We start from the raw sequence: 23,875 nt of genomic DNA on the forward strand, positions 1-23,875 counted from the left end.
TGCCCATGCTGAAGAGTGAAAACAGCACAACCATTAGCCACAAAATCCCCCCAAAATTGTGGACTATAAAAAAACAACACTTACCTGCCACTTTTATAGAGCAGGGAAAGGCGTGCTAGGCCTGATGCCGAAAACGAAAGGACACGCATGAACCAATATAATTTCTGTTAATGCACGTGCGTGGACCTGAATCTAACATGTAAGCCGGTGCTTCTTAATTTCCACGCTTGAGGGAGAAATTGATAGTAACATCCCCACTGCAACAACAAGCGAAAGAGATCCATGCAATCTCTCTGAGAGCAGGAGATCACTATCCTCTCATCGGGTAGGTACTCCAGTGGAGGAGGCTTGCACTCCGCAGGCCCAGCCCAGCCCAGAAAGTAAACTATTTCCCAATCCTGGCTCGAGCTTAGCAGGGACATCCGCGTCCTTGCTCCAGTCGACAGGAACAAAAACAGGAGGAACCAGGAGTGCCAGCCCCCTTTATTGCGCCCAGGTGGCTGGGTGGGAACAGCAGGTATGGATCCTCCTGTTTTTATGCTCCTATTGTGAGGTAACATTACCTCGCTTTGTACTGACTGTGACAAGGACGAGGGATGTAGGGGTAATGACTACTACAGCATACAACATGGGGCAGCTAATTTTAGTCATTGACTCACCTAAATGTGAGTGACTGTATTTTGATAGTGCACGTTGTGCAACGCCACACAATACGTATCCCCCTTCAGTGTCAGGACGGCTGCAAGGTATTCTTTTACCTAAAAAAATGTTTAGCATTTTGTTTTGGAGTTCAATTGCCACTAGCGCGTATTCAGTTACCTTTTTCCAGTACCGGTTATTTTTAAATGTCTCTTCCTGTCTAGGAGCTGGTGTTCGATGTCGGGTGCCAAGGGCTCAAACAGCTCCTGCTTGCTTGCACAATCTCCTCCCTCCTATGCCCGGAGCAGCAGAATAACATCATTTGTGCATGCTCCCACAAGGAGGCTTGTCCTTGCCTCCATCCCATTTAGGGGCTCTGTAATCAGATCCGGTCATGCCACCACCGGCTGAGAAATGTCTTAAGCTGTAGGGTAAAGAAGTGGAGATGACAGAACACAGCGTATACTGCCTCCCTTCATGGTGTCCCCGGGCAGCCCACCCATCCAAAAGGGAGAGATTGACTGCTGGTCGCCCATCACAGGAAATTCCGAAGGCGTGCTCTGTTGATAATTGGAGGAATGATTTCAAACATATTCTTGGTGCACTATGGGGCATATGCATCAACATTGGCATTTGCGATTCCTTATTAGCGAAAAATAAGGATTCGCTAATAAGGAATAGCAAAAGGCTATGCATGTAGGAATCGCTATTCAAATAGCGATTCCTTAACTTTCCTTAATTGCTACTAGCAAATTGCGAGTAGCAATTAAGGAATGACATCCCAATAATTCCTATGGGCCTCCAGGCCCATAGGAATGAATCGGAGATTGCATGAGCAAATAGCGAGTACCAGTAGGTTCTCGCAAATTGCGAGTAGCAATTTCAAGGGTGTCAAAATGACACCCTATTGCACCCCTGAAATTGATATGTGCACATATGTTGCACACACACATGCTCTAAGGGCATGTGTGTGCGCAACATGAAACTTTGAAAAATGCACAAAAGTGCATTTTTCAAACTTTTAGCAAATTGCCATGCAGTTCATCTGCATGGTAATTTGCTCCCCCTATTAGCGAATTCGCTAATTTTTTAACTTTCATGCATTGCATTTAAGGAATCCCAAATTGAGATTCCTTAAATTAAGGAATCTCAATTTGGGATTCCTTAAATGCTATCGCTATTTAAGGGATCGCTATTTAAGGATTCCTTAAATAGCGATTTTTGCTTTTGGGTTGATGCATTGGGATTGGGTATTTTTGACTCAATACCGGGAGCTATTAGCGAATCGGTATTTTACCGACTGGATTTTGGCTTGATGCATGAGGCTGTATGTATATTGTGCAATGAAGGGAGGTGACGTGACGCATTACTGCACTCTGGCCCTTTTTGTTATTGTCCTTTGTTGGTGTGGATGGATGGTTAGCTTTTCTGAAAAAACACACTGTACCGGCTATCCTATTTGTTATTTGGAAAGGTGGAACCTGCCATTCACAGGCATCAAAAGCTGCTCACTCATTTAATCAGGGTCACTCACTCTTACCCTCACTGCGCCTCACACCATTGCAGCCTCCAGTAGCTTTTCTGCCTGAGTGGCCAGGCTGAGCATTTTGTAACTTTTTAGGTCTCGGCTGGCGTGGGCTGCGCGCATGCGCAGTCTCGCTGGCGAGATTGAATGTTTTTGGGTATTTTCTGTAAAGGGCTTTAAGCTCCGCCCATCTTTCCCATTGGCCAGCGTCACTGTTTATGCTAAGCGGTGGCCAGCCATTGGGAAAGAGCTCTTTGTGACGTTCACTTTTGGCCTTTTGAGCCGTCCCACTTGGACTGGCTCGTCTGCCTTCAGTGTGTCGCAAAAGGTTTCTTATTTTTATGGGGCCATGTGTTTCAAACACATGGCCCCATAAAGACAAGAGATCGCTTACGACAGAAGTTAAGCAGGCCGCATGTTTATTTTTGCATCGCACTTTCAAGTGAAAGCACAATGCAAAAATAAACAGTGGCTGACTGGTTCAGCTTAAACCCGGGTTTTCCTTGTCACTGTAACCCCAGAGTGCCTTGTCATGTTTCCCGCTTGGCTCCCAGCCTTGTCTTTGAGGGCCGTGCCCAGAGCCGCTCCTTGAAGCCACCAACACACCGCACTAAGTCATTGTAATTGCATTTAGATAGCACTTACTACCCATGACGAGGGGTCGAAGCGCTTTTCTGCGAGCAGCATGCTACTCTGGAACGCAAAAAGTACTAGTGGTGAATTAGCATAGTTCTGCAGCTCCCCCTCATTCAAGGGACCTGTCCCTCGTCTGTGCCCCAGAGACACCCATTCCGCTCTTTGCATCGAACGGGGCCAAAGAAACCTGCTTCTCACTCAACATTTCTATACCGCCCGCAGGTATGTAAACACTTGTCATGATAAAGGACGCCTGCCGTGTTTCTTGAACCCCCTACCCCCTGCCCCATGCCCCTCCCTCTGGGTCTCTCTTCCCTGAAGTTTCACTTTGCCCTGATGACGAAATCAAAAGATGACACACTGAAGCACACAGCAATGCGAAAACAACCCAGAAAAACACCGTAATGCCTGGCTGTATAGCTCCTCGATAGCTCGAACTATACTTGTAGCTCTCCACACATTGTAGAAGGGTGAGGCGGGGGCGTCTGAGGCTCAGTGAGGAGCCCTAATGCAAGTAGCAGACTGCGGGAGGGGGGTCACGTGACAGGCACATGGGCGTTCCAGTGTGTAATTCTGCTAGGCGCTACAGAGCCAGTCAGATGTCCAGACTGACTGCTGCGAACCGTTAACAGGCTGGTGGGGCTGGGGCAGATCCAGCCATGTTTGGCAGCCCCACCCCCACCAAATGCATGGCCCTTCCCCTACGATCAGTGATTTTTGTAGGGGGTTAGTGGGGTTCTTGACTTTTCTCTTCTGTCTGTGGTTGCCGTAACGGGCATTTCAGCTTTTTTTCAGATGTGTACTGCTCACATTTGGGGTACGCATGTGTCTGTATTCAGTATGAGAGAGATGGCTAGTGTGTGTGCGCCGGGGTAAAAGGGGGTGGGGGTGAACGGGGGCTGCCTCGGATTAAACAAGCTCTATCTTTTTATACTCTTCCTCTCTCTGTGGTGCCAAATCGGGGCTTGGAGATGGCAACAGGGGTGAGTGGTGGGAGTGCCCCTGAGCAGTTCAGATAGCAGCCCCCCTGCCTTGGGATTACTCTTGCCGCCAGAGCAACCTGAGGGACCCAAACAGCAGGAGTACAGCCCCACTGAAGGCAGTGGAACTCTGGACTGCCTCATGGCGGTGGTCCCTTGGGGTCTTTGCGGGAGCAGCGGACAGTTTCACATTACCTTGGCAGAGGCGCGACTGGAGCAGTGATTCCGGCAATCAAGGAGAGTAGACTCCTCTGCAAGATTGCAATGCGGTGCACGGAGCTGCACGGTGACAGCCCGATGAGTTTTTGTCATGGTTGAAAAGTGAGTTCGCCGGTATTATGATGTTTATGGTACCAAGCAGGAATCTTTCCGTCACTCCCTGAAGATAATACGCAATATTAAATGGAGGGGGGCTGGTTCTAAAGTAGGCATTTTGTAGGGTTGAAATGCTGTCAGTGGCATGTTGGAGTAAGCATGCATATCCAGTGATCTCTCCTTGCTGCTTCCTGGTTGCACACGGTGAAATGTATTGAGTGTGGGTGTATTTTATAAGCGTTGTGAAAATGTAAAATAAAGTAGAATATAAGAAATGCACACCACGAGGCGTCATTTTAAAAGTTCACATTTACATATATTTTAGTTGCTATCGTCACTGCATTGTTAATCACTTCAAAAGCTGCTTACACCAATTATACCAGTGGTTTGTGGGCATTCATATTTCTGCATGCACACTGCAGGGTGTGAGTCATGGGTGAATACAAGTTGATTGGCCAAGGAGGCAATTTGATCTTTATATATGTATGCACACTATGCTATTATATACCTGGATACATATATAGACCAACATATGTATGCACATATATACACATACAATACATCTGCATATCTAAATAACGAAACCTCTAAATGCATGCATAAATATGCATATTATGTACATTGAAAAATGCTAACACAATAATAAAAACACTTCTAAAAAGAAACACCATTTGCTAAAAAAAAAGCTCTAACTTTGACAAAGACGGGACCTGTTGCATTTTTAATGCTTGTTTGTACACCTGCTGGCTCAACTATGGTTCAAACTCTGTTCACAATAGTTTAATATGCTGGTGTGATTGTATCCAGCGGTTCGGGGAGGTTGGCTCAAAACTCACAGAAGAGTGTAACTTTTGTTTTGTATTCTGCAAGTTTCCACAGTTCTTTTTTTGCCATTGTGCAGTGTGATGGGATGGGAGCTAAGGTGCACAGATGGGACTTACAGAGGCATACCAAGGGCTAACAGAGGTGGTGACATGTACTTCAAGCTGTTAGAACTCACAGATCCATTGCTATTCAAGGTGACATCAAGATCTCTTCATTTACTTTACTTTGTGTCAGAACGATAGCACCTTAACAATGAACAAGTAGATACTGTAAGCCTATCTAACATAATGCAATGTAGGTTTTGTAATCGGACTGCAGGGAATCTGGCTAGCTTCATGTAATGGTCGCTGCTTTCTATTTTGTGAAAGCTTCCTGTTCTCTGTTAGCTAATGTTTCCCTTAGACTGTGAGGGCGTGACAGTACAGAAATGGCAATAGTGGTCCTCATCCCCTATACATATCATGCACTATAGCAACATGGCCGTCATTGGGTCGAACCTAGGCAGCGCATGCGCTTTCTGTTTGAGACATGCTGTATTCACTCTGTGGGCTTACAGCCCATCAATACGCTTGCTATTTGCTGTCTTCATTGTCACTCTGCTATTCTTTCTTCCTGTTTTCATGGCATGCATTTGTCAAGCCTCCTTTAGAGTTTATCTCGCTCCGAAAGCAGCAACCAAGTACAGTATCACTCCACTAGTTACCATTATAGCATGCGTTTGTTGAATCTACTTTTTTCTTTTACCTCGGCTTGTGTTTTGGGATTGTTGTGATTTTTAGCTTTTCGAATCACGCTCAGCTGATTGCAATAAATCATGTCCTTATCTTGGCTCGTCTCCCGTCCCCCAATCACCCAACTCCCGCTGTCACTTGGTCATAGCTGCTTTCCCTGTGCTTCTCTGAATGTCGCAGACCAATAAAAATCACATTTTGGGCAGGACATTACATCTCTTTACAAGATTAGGCATTCCATGTCTGCTCGAAGAGCAGTCACCCTTGAAGTCTCTTGTGCCTGTCCCCTGCCCTGCCCCCCGCTCAAAGCAATCACCTCTGGCCAGCTCTTCCCTGTGAGAATCCGCCTCCTCCTAACACAAACATGTTTCTACGGCATCTGAAGGGTTACCCGCCTAAGCTGGCCATGCCTCATGCAATATCACTCAGCTTTAATAGCACCATATGAACGAGGATGTTCGTGCAGCACAACTGCATATTAAACCAAACAATTACTCCTCATTGCAACAAAAACAATGCTGGTCATTGGGCAGGAGCTTTCGTAACCACAATCCAACACTATCTCAAGGAAAACAGTTATATATATATACATATTCACTGAAAAAACCATAGGTTTCACACATGTTATAGTTAGCTGGACATTTCACTCGTAAAAAACCATTGAAATTCCCCCGTTATAGTTAGTTCAGCTAACTATAACTCGCGCGACCGCCACTCTATCACAAGGATGATGTCATCAGTGATGTCATCAGTGATGTCATGAGTGATGTCACTGACCATGTCATGAGTGATGTAATATGTGACGTCATCAGCAGTGGATTGCGGTCGCGCAAGTTATAGTTAGCTGAACTAACTATAACGGGGGAATTTCAATGGTTTTTTACGAGCTAACTATAACATGTGTGAAACCTATAGTTTTTTCAGTGAATGTGCAAGGTTTTTTAAATGCTAATTCCTAACTATAACGTGTGTGAAATCTATGGTTTTTTAAGTGAATTTGCAAGGTTTTTTAAATGCTAATTTCTAACTATAACGTGTGTGAAACCTATGTTTTTTTTAGTGAATTTGTAAGGTTTTTTAAATGCTAATTTATGTATGTATTATTATATTTTTTATATATTTATTTTACAATAAACTACCTATGTATATAGTTATAGATTGACTGTATCCTATAATATGGAATGGCTCAGCTCTTTTTTTTTGAATTTGGATAAAGTTGAACAGCATAGTTAATATCTTCTATAAACTTATAAACAGTTTAAAATGGTTTTTTTTGGGGACCTTAGGGGTCTTTCATGGTCCCCCTGAGAAGGCCTAGGGGGTCAGGGACTCTCTACCCTGCCCCCTTTTCACGTTCTCCACTTGTGTTTTTAGCTCTCTTCTGCCTCTAAAACTCTAAATGGCGGCTGGAGGGTGCGCGCACCGTGCGCGCACCCCGCGATTTTTTGAAAAAAAATAAAATGTTTTTTTCACCATTCGGGGTCCTTCAGGGACCCCCTGACAAAGGCTAGGGGGTCAGGAACTCTCTACCCTGCCCCCTTTTCACGTTCTCCACCTTTCTTTTTCACTGTCACACACAAAATGGCGTCCGACACTTCCTGATTTCGACCGATTCGAATGTTGACTGGCATCTAACCACCAATCAGAATTACGCTCGCGGACATTTGGTGCGCGCATATAGATATTTATGTACTTTTAACTGCAAGTTTCTCAGGAACTACTGAACAGATTGACACCATATATGCAAAAGGCACATGCCTGACCTGAGGACTACCTCTTTGCTAAATTTCAAGTAATTCTGTTCAGCCGTTCGGGCTCTACCTTCGACTAAAGGTTCTATGGGAAAATGCATGGGGAAAACGCGTTTTGGGACCCCCTTTTTTCTCAGCCCCCGTTTGACGAATCACCCCGAGACTTTCATTGTAGGAGCTGAGCGGAGCACCCCATTAGTTTTGAAAATTTCATGCAGATAAGTAAACCGGCGCCAAAGTTATTCAAAATAGAATTTTCAGATTTCCTATGGGAACTCGGTCCTAACTATAACTATCTACTGGCGACCGCCAGTAGATGATATATATATATATATATTCACTGAAAAAACTATAGGTTTCATGCACGTTATAGTTAGGAGTTGGCATTTAAAAAACCTTAGAAATTCACTGAAAAAACCATAGGTTTCAGGGGTGTTATAGTGAGCTGGACATTTCCCTTGTACAAAACCCTAGAAATTCCCCCGTTATAGTTAGTTCAGCTAACTATAACTCACGCGCCCCCGCAATGCACTGCTGATGACGTCACATATTACATCACTCATGACATGGTCAGTGACATCACTGATGACATCACTCATGACATCACTGATGACATCATCCAGTGAGTCTGTGTTTCTGTAAAGTTTTAATATGTTTAATATATATAGGGAAAGGCCTATGGAAGAATGAGTGGGTGTATAAGTGTGTGAATGGATGATTTTCTAGGTGCGTGACTGACTCTATAAGTGAATCAATAAACGTATCTTACTGCAGACTAGTGACTAAACTGTATGAATGTCTGTATCTGTCTGACTGTTGGTGTATAAGTGGCTGCATGCTTTTGTGAATAGCAATATGAGTGTCTATATGGGTTATTGATTGGTTGTCTGAGTATCTGTATGGGTGCCTGAGTGTTTGTGTGGTTAGGGTGTGTGTGACTCTGTGCATAGATGTGTGAGTGGGTGATTCTATGGGTGCATGGTTTTAAGAGTGCATCTGTGATGGACTGTATGTTTGGGTGAGTGTATGTATGGGTGTGTTAGTGATTGAATGTATATCTCAGTGGTACATGTGTGAGTAACTACATATGTGAAAGGCAGGGTATATGTGTGTAAGAGTATATAACTGGGTATATGTGAGAGTGGCTGTATGGATGAGTGTGTGCTTGTATCAGTAATTGTATAAGAGCATAAGAATGTGCTAGTATTTTTATGAGTTAGTGAACTTGTGTGTGTATAACTGTATAGGTGAGTAAATTGGAGTGTGATTAATTATTTGCATGATTGACTAGGTGTGTGAGTATGTCTATGGATGATTGGCGGTGTCTGAGTGTCTATATAGGTGTATAAATGCATATGATAGTCCTGTACTAAGTGACTGTAAGTATGAGTGACTCTACAGGTGAGTGAGCGGAGGTGTGTGTAGACGTAAGAGTCAAAGAGTGGGTATGTAGTTATTGGTATTGGAGTATCTATGGTTTTGAGAATGGCTGTCTGAAATTTTGAGTCGGTATATCAAAGGTTATATTAGGGTGTGAAAAGATGCACTAATTTATTACATGGATGACGTCATCAGTGATGTCATCAGTGATGTCATTTGAGATGTCATCAGTGATGTCATCAGTGAAGTCACTGACTATGCCATGAGTGATGTAATATGTCAGCAGTGCATTGCGGGGGCGCGCGAGTTATAGTTAGCTGAACTAACTATAACGGGGGAATTTCAAAGGTTTTGTACGAGGGAAATGTCCAGCTAACTATAACACCCCTGAAAACTATGTTTTTTTCAGTGAATTTCTAAGGTTTTTTAAATGCCAATTCCTAACTATAACGTGCATGAAACCTATGGTTTTTTCAGTGAATTTCAAAGGTTTTTTAAATGCTAATTCCTATCTATAATTTATCTCTAAAGATATGATGTTTAATTATTTTCATTGAATTTCTAAATTTTTCAATTTCAATGTGTCAATTCCTTTAATTATGTTTTTTTTAAATTCATTTTTACCACCTTTTAACTTATTTTTTCAATTAATTCTTTTAAAAATGAAAAAATATTATTTGTTTTTATTGGTTTTTTTTTTAAATTGTTAATGTTTAAAAATATATTTTTATATACTTTTAAAATATTTGTTAAACTATATTTTCAAAACTTTATTTTTTATTGTTTTTCCCCAATTTTTTGGGATCCGCGCACCCTATGCGCACCGTTCTCGATCCCTACGCGAAAGCATCCGCATACGGTAAGCGTTGGGTACGTCTTTGGTGCGCGATTACATTGCGACCGGTATGCGACTCCAAGCCTATACGCGACACGTACGATGCACGTTACGCGGCGCTTGCGCGCTTCTGCGATGCGTCATGTGCGTGCAAGGCGTGGTGGGTGCGCGAATCCCGCAAAATATTTTACATTTAAAAAAACATATATATATGTATTTCATGTGAATATTAATTGAAGACAAACTGTAAACATCTCATAAAAGTAATATATTTTTACATTTAATCCTATATTCTTTTTAAATTCAATTTTGCGGATGCGCGTTGGGTGCGTGTTGCGTAAGCGCACGGTGCGCGGATCCCATTTGACCTGAAAAAAGGAGATTTGATTGGTTCATTACACTTCCTGTTCTAACTATTGAAAGACCCCACCCATTTCAATCATTCTTCTTTGATCTTCTTTGGAGAAGCATCTCTTTGCAGAGAAGAAGCTTTTTTGACTAGGTTTTAACTTAGCTCAAACGTTTTTCTTAACAAACAATGGCTTCAGGGCAGAAGGCATCTCCTGGATCTCCTCATTCATCTGAGGATGATTTTTTGGAAGCGCCACCACCCCCACTACGTTTTTCATCTGTGGTGTGGAAATTTTTCACATATCCAGAGGGGCAAACAAAGACCAATGCCACCTTGGTGACCTGCAAGATCTGCTAGAGAGTGCTGTCTCGTGGGGATCCAAACAAAAAATATTCATGCGGAACTGCGAGCATGATGAAACATCTAAGGACCCTTCATCCAGTAAACCTTGCTCGGGAGGAATGCCAAAGGATGAGAGTCGTTCCTGCTCCTACGGATTCATCACAGCCAAGCACATCAAGAGTGCATCCTTCTGCACAAAATTTGGACATGCGTCCGCAGTTCCAATATTTGAAAGTGCTCTGCATAAAATGCAATGCTACTTTGGGGCCGATTCCGATGGCCGGTCGGACAGCTGTCCGTAGCCTTACCCTGCGACCGACACGTACCCGGAGCCGGTCCGTCCTGTATAGAAAGTACGATGCGCATAACTGCCAAAAACACGACCGACACGTAGGCTGTGAATCAAGACCCATTCTCCGTCCGAGCCGTAACTCCCAAAGAGGAACCGTGTCGCCCGGAAGCAGTATCCATAGCAGTTTCTGGCATGACAAGTACAATCCGTACTTCCTACGCGCTGGACGGGTCGTCACGTATGGCACCTCACAGCATCCGGAAAACAAGCATATCAGCTACGATTCGCGCCACAAATCAATACACGGCTACGAGACGGAACAGCTTGCAGTGGGTACGAGATGGAGCAACAAGCAGCGTGTACAACACAAACACATCATAATTCCCATTGCGCAGGTCTTACCAGCACTCTACATCTATGACCGGATCAGGGACCGACGCCGACAACGCAGACGGTAAGTCAGACACCTACCACATAAACAAACGACACATACCCGCAAAATGGCACACACACACAGGGGATACATATCCTGGCCACTAACAACAGCCCACCATAGGGGTTGCATGGCCAGCACCACTAACACTCCACTCACAGGGGACCTGTTGCCCATCACCCCTGCCACCCCCACTCACAGGGCTTATGTTGACCATCACCCCTGCCACCCCCACTCACAGGGCTTATGTTTCCCATCACCCCTGCCACCCCCACTCACAGGGGACCTGTTGCCCATCACCCTTGCTACCACCACTCACAGGGCTTATGTTGCCCATCACCCCTGCCACCCACACCCATAGGGGGCCTGTTGCCCATCACCCCTGCCACTCCCACTCACAGGGCTTATGTTGACCATCACCCCTGCCACTCCCACTCACAGGGCTTCTGTTTCCCATCACCCATGCCACCCCCACTCACAGGGGACCTGTTGGCCATCACCCCTGCCACCCCCACTCACAGGGCTTATGTTGCCCATCACCCCTGCCACCCACACCCATAGGGGGCCTGTTGCCCATCACCCCTGCCACCCCTACTCACAGGGCTTATGTTTCCCATCCCCCCTGCCACCCCCACTCACAGGGCTTATGTTGCCCATCACCCCTGCCACCCCCACTCACAGGGCTTATGTTTCCCATCATCCCTGCCACCCCCACTCACAGGGGACCTGTTGCCTATCACCCCTGCCACCCCCACTCACAGGGCTTATGTTGCCCATCACCCCTGCCACCCACACCCTAGGGGGCCTGTTGCCCATCACCCCTGCCACCCCCACTCACAGGGGACCTGTTGCCCATCACCCCAGCCACCCCCACTCACAGGGCTTATGTTTCCCATCACCCCTGCCACCCCCACTCACAGGGCTTATGTTTCCCATCACCCCTGCCACCCCCACTCACAGGGCTTATGTTGCCCATCACCCCTACCATCCCCACTCACAGGGGACCTGTTGCCCATCGCCCCTGCCACCCCCACTCACAGGGGACCTGTTGCACATCACCCCTGCCACCCCCACTCACAGGGGACCTGTTGCCCATCACCCCTGCCACCCCCACTCACAGGGCTTATGTTGCCCATCACCCCTGCCACCCCCACTCACAGGGGACCTGTTGCCCTTCACCCCTGCCACCCCCACTCACAGGGGACCTGTTGCCCATCACCCCTGCCACCCCCACTCACAGGGGACCTGTTGCCTATCACCCCTGCCACCCCCACTCACAGGGGACCTGATGCCCTTCACCCCTGCCACCCCCTGTTGCCTATCACCCCTGCCACCCCCACTCACAGGGGACCTGTTGCCCATCACCCCTGCCACCCCGACTTACAGGGCTTATGTTGCCCATCACCCCTGCCACTCACACCCATAGGGGGCCTGTTGCCCATCACCCCTGCCACCCCCACTCACAGGGCTTATGTTTCCCATCACCCCTGCCACCCCCACTCACAGGGCTTATGTTTCCCATCTTCCCTGCCACCCCCACTCACAGGGGACCTGTTGCCCATCACCCCTGCCACCCACACACATAGGGGGCCTGTTGCCCATCACCCCTGCCACCCCCACTCACAGGGGACCTGTTGCCCATCACCCCTGCCACCCCCACTCACAGGGGACCTATTGGCCATTACCCGTGCCACCCCCAGCCATAGGATGGGTGATGCGCAACACATCCAGCATACGCAAACATCAGGTATGTTCGCAAAATACATCCCCCACGACATCATGACAACAGTGTGTAGTCTGTGACAAATGCCCACAACAGTGAATAAGGCTTCGAGCATACAATGTACGTAACAGCACATGTGTGACCAACACATGAGTGTGACATACACAAGGCAAGCATCACCATAGCACTGTGGCAATGTAAAAAGAACACCCCCTCACTGTGTAGAACAGAAGTCAAGTGGGGGCTCACAAAATGCAGCAGATGTGGAGCATTGTGGTGATGGGGACCAAACCCCCCTCAACACAGTGACCAAAAGGTAAGTGTCATCATGGTCAAAGCTGCAAATAACAAACAGCATGTATGATCCCTGCTCCCAACACATCAAACACTTCTGGGGGAAAAAATTGGTTGTGTCCCATACACACAGAGATGTGTTCAGGCAAACAGTGCTGTGAAAACATAACACTCTCGGCCATGTCCAGACAAGCACCACACATGGGGGCTGACAATGCACACAGCGTACAATGACACAACAGCAGAAGTGACCATCACCAAGCATGCACACATCTCGAAAATAGACACACCAACCAAAACAACATGTGTAGACTGTAGGTGTCAGCTCACTAACTCACATTCCATGCCAGCAATGGCACCCAACAACCAGGTTGAATGTGCACAATGATGTGAAATGACTCACAGGGACAGCATGCAAAGTCACAGGAACAGCATCCAGACAAAGGCCCACAACAGCAATACCAATGCACTGGTGCAGATGCATAAACACAAATAGGCAAACTCACACTGCACATCGGACACAACATGTGTGTGTGTATGTCACAGTATCCACAGGCAACTACACAACACATGAGAGGGGCTGAACCACAGTGACACAGATGTGGACACAGTGCCATACAAAAGTAAACCACCATTGGGACACCCTCAGTGGGCAATCAGGCATTGGGAGATGAGAGGGAGCACAACAGACACATATGACACTAGCTGGAATGAACACCAACAAACACAGCAAGAGACTGACACACAACAGCACAATCCCCAGGGACAAGACATTGGTGTGACACAAGCATGCATGACACCTCCACTGTGATGACAAAGGCAGATGTCGTACAAACTGGGAAACCCAGACATGTGTCCTGTGCCACAAACGTACATCACACATACACAAACACAAATCACTCAGCATGGCCCCTCATCCATGGACAAATGGGAGCTAAGGGACCATCCATGCAAACATTCACATCAGTCCACCATCAACACCACACACCTGAACTGCAACAATGAGTATCTGTGAAGCCCACATGGACAGGTGACATTGCACATGCCCACATGACAAACACAGGAATGTTGGCAGGAACTAAGGTGCACACACACATCACACAAGGACTGTTTACAACCCTGGGGAATGACAGACACACTGCACAGTATGCGGTACAGGGCCATGACCTCAAAGCTCATGTGACCTTCACAATACCTGCCACTGTCCCAGGACTATGCAGATGCCAAGGAGGAACACAAGGCACCCATGCTGACACCTGCCATCATCGCTGCCGTGAACCCGACAAGTGGGAGCAGTCACACACACATCCAAAGTCTCAATCACTGAAAACTACCACCTAGGGAAAACTACATGATATTGCGAACAAACAAGTGCCTTGAGGAACCCTCACTGTGTCCCATCTGTGTCTGACAACATCATCAACACTCAGAACTGACAAATCACAATGATGATACACCAATTAACAGTAGTGAGTCATGCACCCACACATCTGGTAGCCCATTGGAAAAGTAGTGGGATTAACCCAGTACCACTCAGCAAGCATCAACAACATGAACATATGAAGGGAACACTGTCTGTGTATGAACAGGGATGAGGACACACACACATGCACATACAACACACACCATGGGCCCAGGCCATGTCACTGGACAACACACTAACTTGAGGGGACACAACTCCTGTGGGAGCCCAGCTGTGCCAAACATATTTACCGCAAGTCCCACTCATGTCTGCAGAACACTTGGTCAGTCAGCCATCAGTTACCGCACAATGAAGGTTCTGGTCAGAACAGCCTGGGTACGTGAGTCTCCCTTAAGTCATCTGCACATGCTCAATACATATGTACAGCAAATTGCACAGAGGACCCAGTTGCTCCTTTACCAATGATGCCCACACCTGTAGGGCCAGTAGTGATGAGCACGAAGTATGTGGAAGTGACAATTTGGACAATGGGAAGCACATCATATGTGCAGGGGTGCAAGCCACAGATGTGACCATGGCAATTAAATGCTCACAAAGAGATGTACACAAATGGTTGATCCAGACACACCCAGGTAGCTGCAAAGGATGACATGGATACCCACCAGAATAGGATACATATCTCATGGACCACAAGGCGTACCTCACATCAACACATCAGTATGCAACATTGTAAACCAAGCATTACAGGTGCAAGGGCATCTAAAACAACCTCAACATGATATACAGCTAAATCAAGTTCACAGGGACAAAGTAAAAAGCTTTATTCAGCATATGAAAAGTGAAACGCCTGTTCCAACAGAAGGCCAATGGCCAGTCCATGTCCAAAGGGCAAGGAGTGACCTAGAGTCACAAATTCAGTATATGAAATTCAAAACGTCTGTGCAACCAAAAGGCCAATGGCCAGTCCATGTCAAATTGCCAAGGAGTGAACTAGAGTGACAACTGTCACACCTTGCTTGCCTGCACTGCTACAGACCGGGGTCATCCCCTCGGAGGGGCATACATGGGGGCAGGCCAGGCACCGCAGGGACAGGATCAGGGCGCAGCAGAAGGAGGCAGTGAAGAGGTGGGGGATGCAGGCGAGACACTTGCAACTGCAGTGGAGATGACTGAAGTGGTGGGTGCTGTCACAACTGCGGGGCACAAGTCAGATGGGGTGGGTGCCGGCACAACTCCAGTGGGCAGGTCAGATGGAGTGGATTGGCTCACCACTGAAGTGCCCAAGTCAGACGGGGTGGGCGTGGACTCCAAAGCAGTGCCGACATCCATGGGAGCGGAATGGGGGACAGGTGAGGTCTGCAGGGCAGGGGGTGGTGACACGGTCCCCACATCAGTGACAGCAACTGTCTGACCAGGTGTGGAGGAGCAAGTGCTAGGGGGGGATGGCCTTAGCATTTTGGGGATGGTGTATCTGTGTGTGGGGGACCCGGGGCAAGGAGTGGCAGGGGAACCTCTGGAGTGGTAGCCTGGGGGATGGAGGACAGAGACTTTGCCTTGGAGCTGCATGCTGGCGGGGGGGTCTTGCTCTTCTTGCGCCGGGGGGACTTGCGGGTGGACGTCTCGGTCTGAGTGCGCCTGGGGGGGGGTGTCCGGGTGTGAGGGGCACTCCTTTCTGTGTGTGGGGACTTCCTCTTCCCCTTGTAATCAGGATCTGCTGGGTCGGTGGGGAAGAGGCCAAGGTCACAGAGGAAGAGCTTCTGGGGGGATGGGGTTGCAGGTGAGGCAAGGGAAGGGGGCTGGGAGGGAGAGGTCTCGGAGGACTGTGGAGTGGTTGTGGATGACTGTGTGTGTGTCAGCAAACCAGCCCCTGTGAGTGTGGAATCAGTCCCCTGCGCTTGCTTGTGTGCACGTCTAGCCCTTGGTTTTGGGGTTTCTGTGCTTTGGACAGGTAGTGTGCTAGGAATTGTGGGTGCTGCAGGGGTAGGAGGGGTGTGGGACTGTTGGAGGGGGGACACTGCTGCCGTCAGGGAGGAGGCCACGGACTGGTTGGTCCTCTGTAGGCCAGACATGCCCGAGGAAATGCCCTCCATGAATGACACCAGTTGTGTCAACAGACCTGTGTGTGCATGGAGGACCTTCAGCATCGACGTCTGCCACACATGCATCTGTCTAAGTAAGTCCACAGACTCCTCACTCAGGGCAGCAGGGGACACAGGGGCAGGGGGTGCGGTGCCTGGCACAAAGGAGACTTGTTCACTAACACAGGAGCCCACAGGGACCTCTGGGATGGGAGCCGATGGGAGGGGGGTGGTGGTGGTGGTGGTGGTGGCGGTGGCGGAGACAGCCTCACTAGCTGGGGTTTGGTGGCTGCTGACACCCGCCTCCACAGGGGAGTCATCCTCAGAGCTGCTGTGGCCTTCAGCTGGGGGGGATGATGCTGACGACTCCTCTGTGTGGCTGAAATCGCCCTCCGTGCCACTGGGTCCACCTGACTCCTCTCCTTCTGTCCCTGTAAGGCTCTGTGGCTCCTCCTGTTCCGTGGAGCTGACCACTCCTGTGGCCATGGATGTATCTGGATAGGAATAGGAAGTAACAGAACAACATCAGTCACCTGCACCAACTGCACACACCACAGTGAGTACATCACATCACAGGGCAAGCCCTGACATCATCAGCTGAACACAGCTCAAAGTGCCAATACTGTTTAGAATAAGACAATTGTCATTTCCAACATCAATCATGGCACACATATCCCTCCTTGACTTGCACACATATGTCTGTTGCATGTTGGATGCTAATACCCCAGTGTGCCAACATGCACCACCCACACATTAGTTGTACATGCAAGTGAACATGTAGGAGTATGTCACTAGACCCACAGCACATCTCTTGCGACTGACTCAGCACAGGTGTCCGGATGAAGAGATGGGCAGAGACTCATTTCACATGCTTGGGATGCATGCCAGCAACACACACTATGATGTACTCATGTCCTGATGGGCAAGGCCACAATGGGGTGCATGGTGCACACTTGAACGCAACGCAGGCTCACTCATAGCAAGTTCAATGCCATGGCACTAGGATGCCCTGTAAGTCAGTCAACACTGTCTCCTGTCACAGGGGCAGGGCATCCAGACAATAACAATATGCACTGACTCACAATCCTAGCTCAGGGGCAAATCTGACTCTGCAGATGACCGGCGCACTTGCCCAACCCATGCAAACAACATATCCAGGACCCAGAAGACCCCACATCATGAAAATCAGACATATGAGTCTCAGCAAACACGATCCATGTACATTAACACATCACAGTCTGCCATGCATATAACCCAGCTGCATGAGGGACAGAGTTGCATACACCATTGTGCGCTGTCAGATGCTCACACACTTATATGTCACACAGGTCTTGTCTCCCACAGTCCCATTGCAGATGTCATGCTGACCCTCTGAATCATGGACACCCCAGTTGTACATAGCAACAAGCCACACCCTAATGACACAGAGGCACACACCTGAGGGCACATGTCATGAAGCACAACCTGCAATTTCACACACAGGAGTGGGATTACAGAATGTTTCTGAATGCCCTTGAGGGGGCAGGACTGGGCAGGACTAAGTGAAACAGTATTTTGCCCTGGACAGTAGTCAGGTGGCTAAGCAATTGTGGCATACTTGCCATACCTACTCCTGATGCCCAAAAATTGGAGTACCCTGCTGCATGGTTTTGTATTGAATACCCCAGAAACATGTTGTGAGTCAGACCAGCAATTGGTACACATCTCAAGGGCACACGCAGTTCACATGTCAGATCTCAGGCATTGTGTAAACAATTGACCCACCCATGACACACACAACAGAGTCACGGGAATTGATGCTGACTGGTACCTGATACATAGCTGACTGCAGGGACACAGTGCCCTAGTGACACAAGCAAAAGACTGTAGGGGCCACACCTGTGGAACAGATGAGGAGGGTGCATCACACAGATGAGGGACCTGATTTGGGGACTACAAGACCTACGTAATGTGGAAGTGTGACCCGGACAAAAGACTGCTATTTGCATGTCAGACATAGTACACAGATCAGGCATGGACTTACCCCCTTCTTGCTGCTGTCTGGCCTTCAGCTGCCTATCCAGGTCCGGGAAGACCACCGCCAGTATCCGGAGCATGTGGGGAGTCAGGGTCCGGCGTCCGCCCCTCCTGCGTAGAGGTGACAGCTTCAGCTGGACTCTAGCTATCCTCCGGGTCCAGCCCCGAAGGTCCTGCCACCTCTTCTGGCAGTTGCGGATCCGGCGCTTGTAGACGCCCACAGAACGAACAGCCCGGGCGATCGTCAGCCAGATCTCCTGCTTCTGGTGGGCATCAACCTGTGAGGAGGACAAAGTGAAAAGTACATTAACACACATGCTCCAGATTTGTGCAGCACACAATTAGATATACATGTCATAATCACAAAGGGAAAATAATTACACAGGTAGTGCAGCCCTGAGGAATGAAAATTCACATGCATGTCTGACATGTTAACAATGCATGGATAGTTTAAGTTGGCAAAAATGCACTTTAGCAACAGGGAAAATATTCAGTACATGTCCCTACACACTTTGGGGGATAAAAGTAGTCAGTGATAATGCTTGCCACTGCTGTACACACTGCTAGTACTGGTAGTCAGACAACATGCTTAATTAGGAAGGCAGTGGACAGCACACTCACCTGCTCCCCTGGTGTCCCATAGAGCTTTCTGTACTCTGGAAGGAGCCTGTCCAGCAGGGCCTGGTTCTCCTCCTCAGTGAAGGCTGGGGCTCTCTCCAGTGTACGTGCCATAGCAGGAGCCAGAGGATGCAGAGACAGCAGCAGTGGTAGCAGGGATGTGGTCCAATAGCATGTAGTGCAGGCAAGTGAGCTCCCTGGGGTCCAGCCAGCCTTATATCTGTGCTGCAGAGGCAGACTCTGTGCCATGTGTCCAAAGGGATAGGTCCAACACGGTTGCATTCTATGAATCTGTCCAATCCATTTAAAAGTACGGCTCGTACACGCCTTCCGCATCGTTCAAATCTTCACCTTCATGGAACACTTGAAATTGCAACATTGTTGTAGGCTTCCAACTGAATTTCCAGTGCACAACTCGTACAAGTTTTGAATCCGCATCCGTCTCCATGACAGTCCTAAGCCAATGGGTGCGCCCGGCTCATTCAACTGATTGTACAACGCGTATTTTGAATGTACACATGCACCCGTCTCCATACGATTCAATGCCCAAGGCGTACGCACGGCTCGGACATGACCCATGCAATGCGTACGCATTGTCACCCACGTCGGACCTCATTGGATTCAATGGCAAGGCGTACGCACGGCTCGGACATGACCCGTGCAATGCGTACGCATTGTCACCGGCGTCGGACCTTATTGCATTCAATGACAAGGCGTACGCATGGCTCGGACATGACCCGTGCAATGCGTACACATTGTCACCCGCGTTGGACCGCATTAGTGTGACTATTAGACGGATGCAACACACATATACTGGCCATGGACACCTGCACACACCTGCCACACTATCGCATTGGCCACACAGTGTCCCATGGCATGTGAGGCTGCATTCCATGGATGTTTGAGGGGGCCACAGCAGTTTTTTTGTCTGGCACTTGGTGCAGTCACTCCCAGGATTGTACATGGGGGGGGAGAGTCCTTTGTGTGTTGTGCACATTAGCACTGTGATGTGCAATTGGACAGTAATTGGCATGAGTGAAGGCCACAGTGTCAGGTTAGATACGTTTGGGGCATGTCACATACACCCTGAGTCCTGGGGGTGATGGCATGTACGTCACAGTGAGACCTGTAGCCCCAATACTGATGTGCACCCACAGTCTGTGTGCATGTTGTGTCTCAGATGTGCCTGATCACATGTTACCAATGGGTGACAGTCTCCATATCCATGTGGTATATGCATCAACCTTGATGGGGTGTGTGTCTAAGAGACGTACATGTAGGGTCGTCATGGACAACAGTGGCCACTACCTGTGGGACTTACGCTTGCCTTGTGGTGTGTACGTGCTACGCCATGTCCATTGCTGTGTTGATGTGGCAATACAGGGAGCCTGGGTTTCTGCATGGCAAAGATCTGTGATGCCTGGGAGACATGCGTCCTCATTAGTCACTGGGGTGGGTTTTTTGAACGTTGCAGCTGCACATAGGTTGGGTGACATAGCCAGATGATTAGCCCATTGCACTACATGGGACTCATGTGGACATGTGGAATTGAGATGTGAGGTGGTGGTCTTGTAGGTGACATATGTGTCCATGACCAACAGCACACACGTCAGTACATTGTGTAATATCATGAACTACCATGTGAGAGTGATTGTGGTCATGGCCACATGGGGGGATGTACTGACAATCTTCCTTTGTGCATCTCTGTATTGCAGGGCACCAGCTGTGCATCGTCCGTTCCCAGCCCTTGCAACCATGCAGGAACGCGACAGTATCAGACGGTACCGCTTCACCAGGCCACTGATTGAGGAGTTGGCGGAGCAGTTGGCGCCACATCTGCTACCTGGCCGGACATACCCTACAGCACTGACCCCAGAGGTGAAGGTGATGGCAGCCCTGCACTTCTTTGCTACTGGTACCTTCCAGTACACTGTGGCTACTGCTGGTGGTATGTCGTAAACGATGTTTATTCGGGTGCTACGCGATGTCTTGGAGGGGATGTTGCAATTCCTCTACCTGTATATCAAGTTCTCGAGCCAAGATGAACTCCCTGAAATTAAGGATGCCTTTTATATACTGGGGAGGATGCCAAACGTCATTGGATCCATTGACGGGACACACGTTGCCCTGATACCACCACAGGCACATGAGCAGGCATACCGTAACAGGAAGCACTACCATTCGATCAATGCTCTGGTGGTCTGTCTTACTGACATGTTGATCACACATGTGTGTGCACGGTTGCCTGGTTCGGTGCACGATGCCTACATAATGAGGAGTAGTCACATTGCAACGCTGATGTCACAGATGCCAGCTCAGCGTGCCTGGCTTGTCGGTGTATACTGACTGTTTCTCATTGTGTGTGTTTGTCATTGTTGTATTCCACACTCCTACCAAACTCATCTACTTGTTCATTTTTGTGTGTGTAGGTGACTCCGGTTACCCCAACATGCCGTGGTTGCTGACACCCCTCAGGAACCCTGTAACACCACCGGAGCTGCGCTACAATGAGGCACATGGTCGGAGCAGGAGGGTGATTGAGCGGACATTCGGCCTCCTGAAAAGCCACTTTCGCTGCCTGGACAAGACCGGAGGGGCCCTCCCATATGAGCCTGCAAAGGTGTGCAAAATAATACTGGTCTGCTGCATGCTACACAACATGGCGGTGCGGAAGGAGGTGCCTCTCATCCTGGATGAGGATGACGACGACCAACGTCTGGCACCTGTGGAGGATCCCGGCCTGGGCCAGGATGCCAGTGATGATGAAGATGATGGTGACGTCCGCTCCCAGCTCATCAACAACTTCTTCACCTGAAAGTGAGTTTCCAGGGTTGTTATGTGAATGTATGGAGGTAGCCAGGAATGTGTTGAGCCAGCTCTGTTGCTGTTTGAGTTTGTCTGTGTGCCACTTGACTGGATGCTTGCTGTGATGTGTCCATTCAGGTGGTGTGTGCTCCACAATAGGGTAGTACTGCTAACTAGTGTTTGTGTAGGTGTTTTGCAACATGTTTTGTGCATGTGTATTGCATTTCTCTCCTGTTCGTCTGTGCTTTTGACTGTATCTTGTCTGTCCTTCCCAGGGTCCTTTGCCTGTTGTGTGGTCAACACTGACCCCCAACACCCAGAAGCCAACACCAGTGTGGAAGTTGAGAATTCCCATCAACTGATGTACCACACATCCCTGGACTTCCATTCTCCAAAACATTGTGAGCGTGTGTCCACTGTTACGTAGAATTACCGTGCTACTATTGTGGAATAAACGTGTTGCTGGTGTATAATGAACCTGTGCTACGCTTTGTTATATGCGTTGTCTGTCTTCCCACATCTGAGTGATATCTGCTTACCTCACATGTGGACTTGTTACCACTGTCTGTGCTTGGTGTTGTGTGCATGCCAATGTGTTTCAGGTCAACATCATTGTGTGTGATGAGTCACATGGCCAAGGTGAGTATGTTTTGTGTTGCCATAGTGGTGTGTCTTCCTCACATGTGTCACATCCCCATGACTGACCTTACGTTGGTCACATTGTTGCAGTATTTGGCATGCACTGTGTTGTGTAGCAGATCGACTTCGCCCTGAACATGACAAGTTTGAATCACAACAGAGGCAAGTATGGTGTACTGGTGAGTTTATTTATTTACAAACATGTGTGAGTGATGTGCACAGGATGTTGGGTGCTGTACAGTGGTTTGGGAATCCAAAGTTCACATTTGATTTGGACGTGCTGGTAGATGAAATGTCCAGAGTAAAGTCCACAGTCATCTGATACATTGGCCCAACATGAACCCTCCATGTCATGTGGGCAAGGTGAACGGGTTGCGCACAAAGAACATTGTCCAGAACAGATTTAGAGGCCCTGAGGGGATGTGCTGGGACATCTGCCTCTCACATGTCCTTCTTCAGACGACCTCTCTTCCTCTGGGGGGGGGGGGATCCTCATGTGCAGGCCTCTCCGGTGCAGGGGACTCTCCGCCAGAGTCCTCCTCCCTCCCTGTGGCGCTGGCAGATGGTGTTGCGACTGATGTTGTGGGCACACAGGGGGGTGGGGACTGTCAGAAACGACGAAACAGAGGATCCTTACCGTATACTTGCATAGGAACAGAGATGCTAGTTCCCAATGCCCCTTCTAGGATTCTCCAGAGACCGAATAAGATCACGTCTCCAAACAACCCCAAAGGGGGAAGGGGGAAGGGGGAATGGACAAAATAACAAAGAAAGAAGAGACTGGTTCAGGATTTTTCAGATCTCCTCCATAGCACCCTTTTTCTCATCAGTCCGTTCTATAGACCTTCACTTGAATGATACCTGAGGGAACTAACAGAGCACAATTACTTAGCACCCTAGTCTACTCTACACTTTTCTAAATAACTCTATAAGTATTTAGTTTGTACCCTTGGGAAGGTACGTACCCCTCAATCCTTTTGAACTAGCCTCTCTTCGTGTGGTTGGTGGTTGACTGCCTGGAATCTTTTTTCTTACTTGTTCTGCGCAGTTCTACCTAAGGTATATGAGCATTCAATGAATTAATCCAATTGCCTAATCTAATTTTAATTATTATTATTATTATTATATTTATCAGCTCACCCACCAGTATATTTAATGAAGTGTCCTCTATTCTTCTCTAAATTATTGTGGTAACTTGTGGTAAGGTTTCGCCGTCTTTTTCTTCACTAGGATTTAATAATGG

The sequence above is a fragment of the Triturus cristatus genome, chromosome 2_1 (assembly GCF_964204655.1).
Source record: "Triturus cristatus chromosome 2_1, aTriCri1.1, whole genome shotgun sequence".
NCBI classification, from domain to species: Eukaryota; Metazoa; Chordata; class Amphibia; order Caudata; family Salamandridae; genus Triturus; species Triturus cristatus.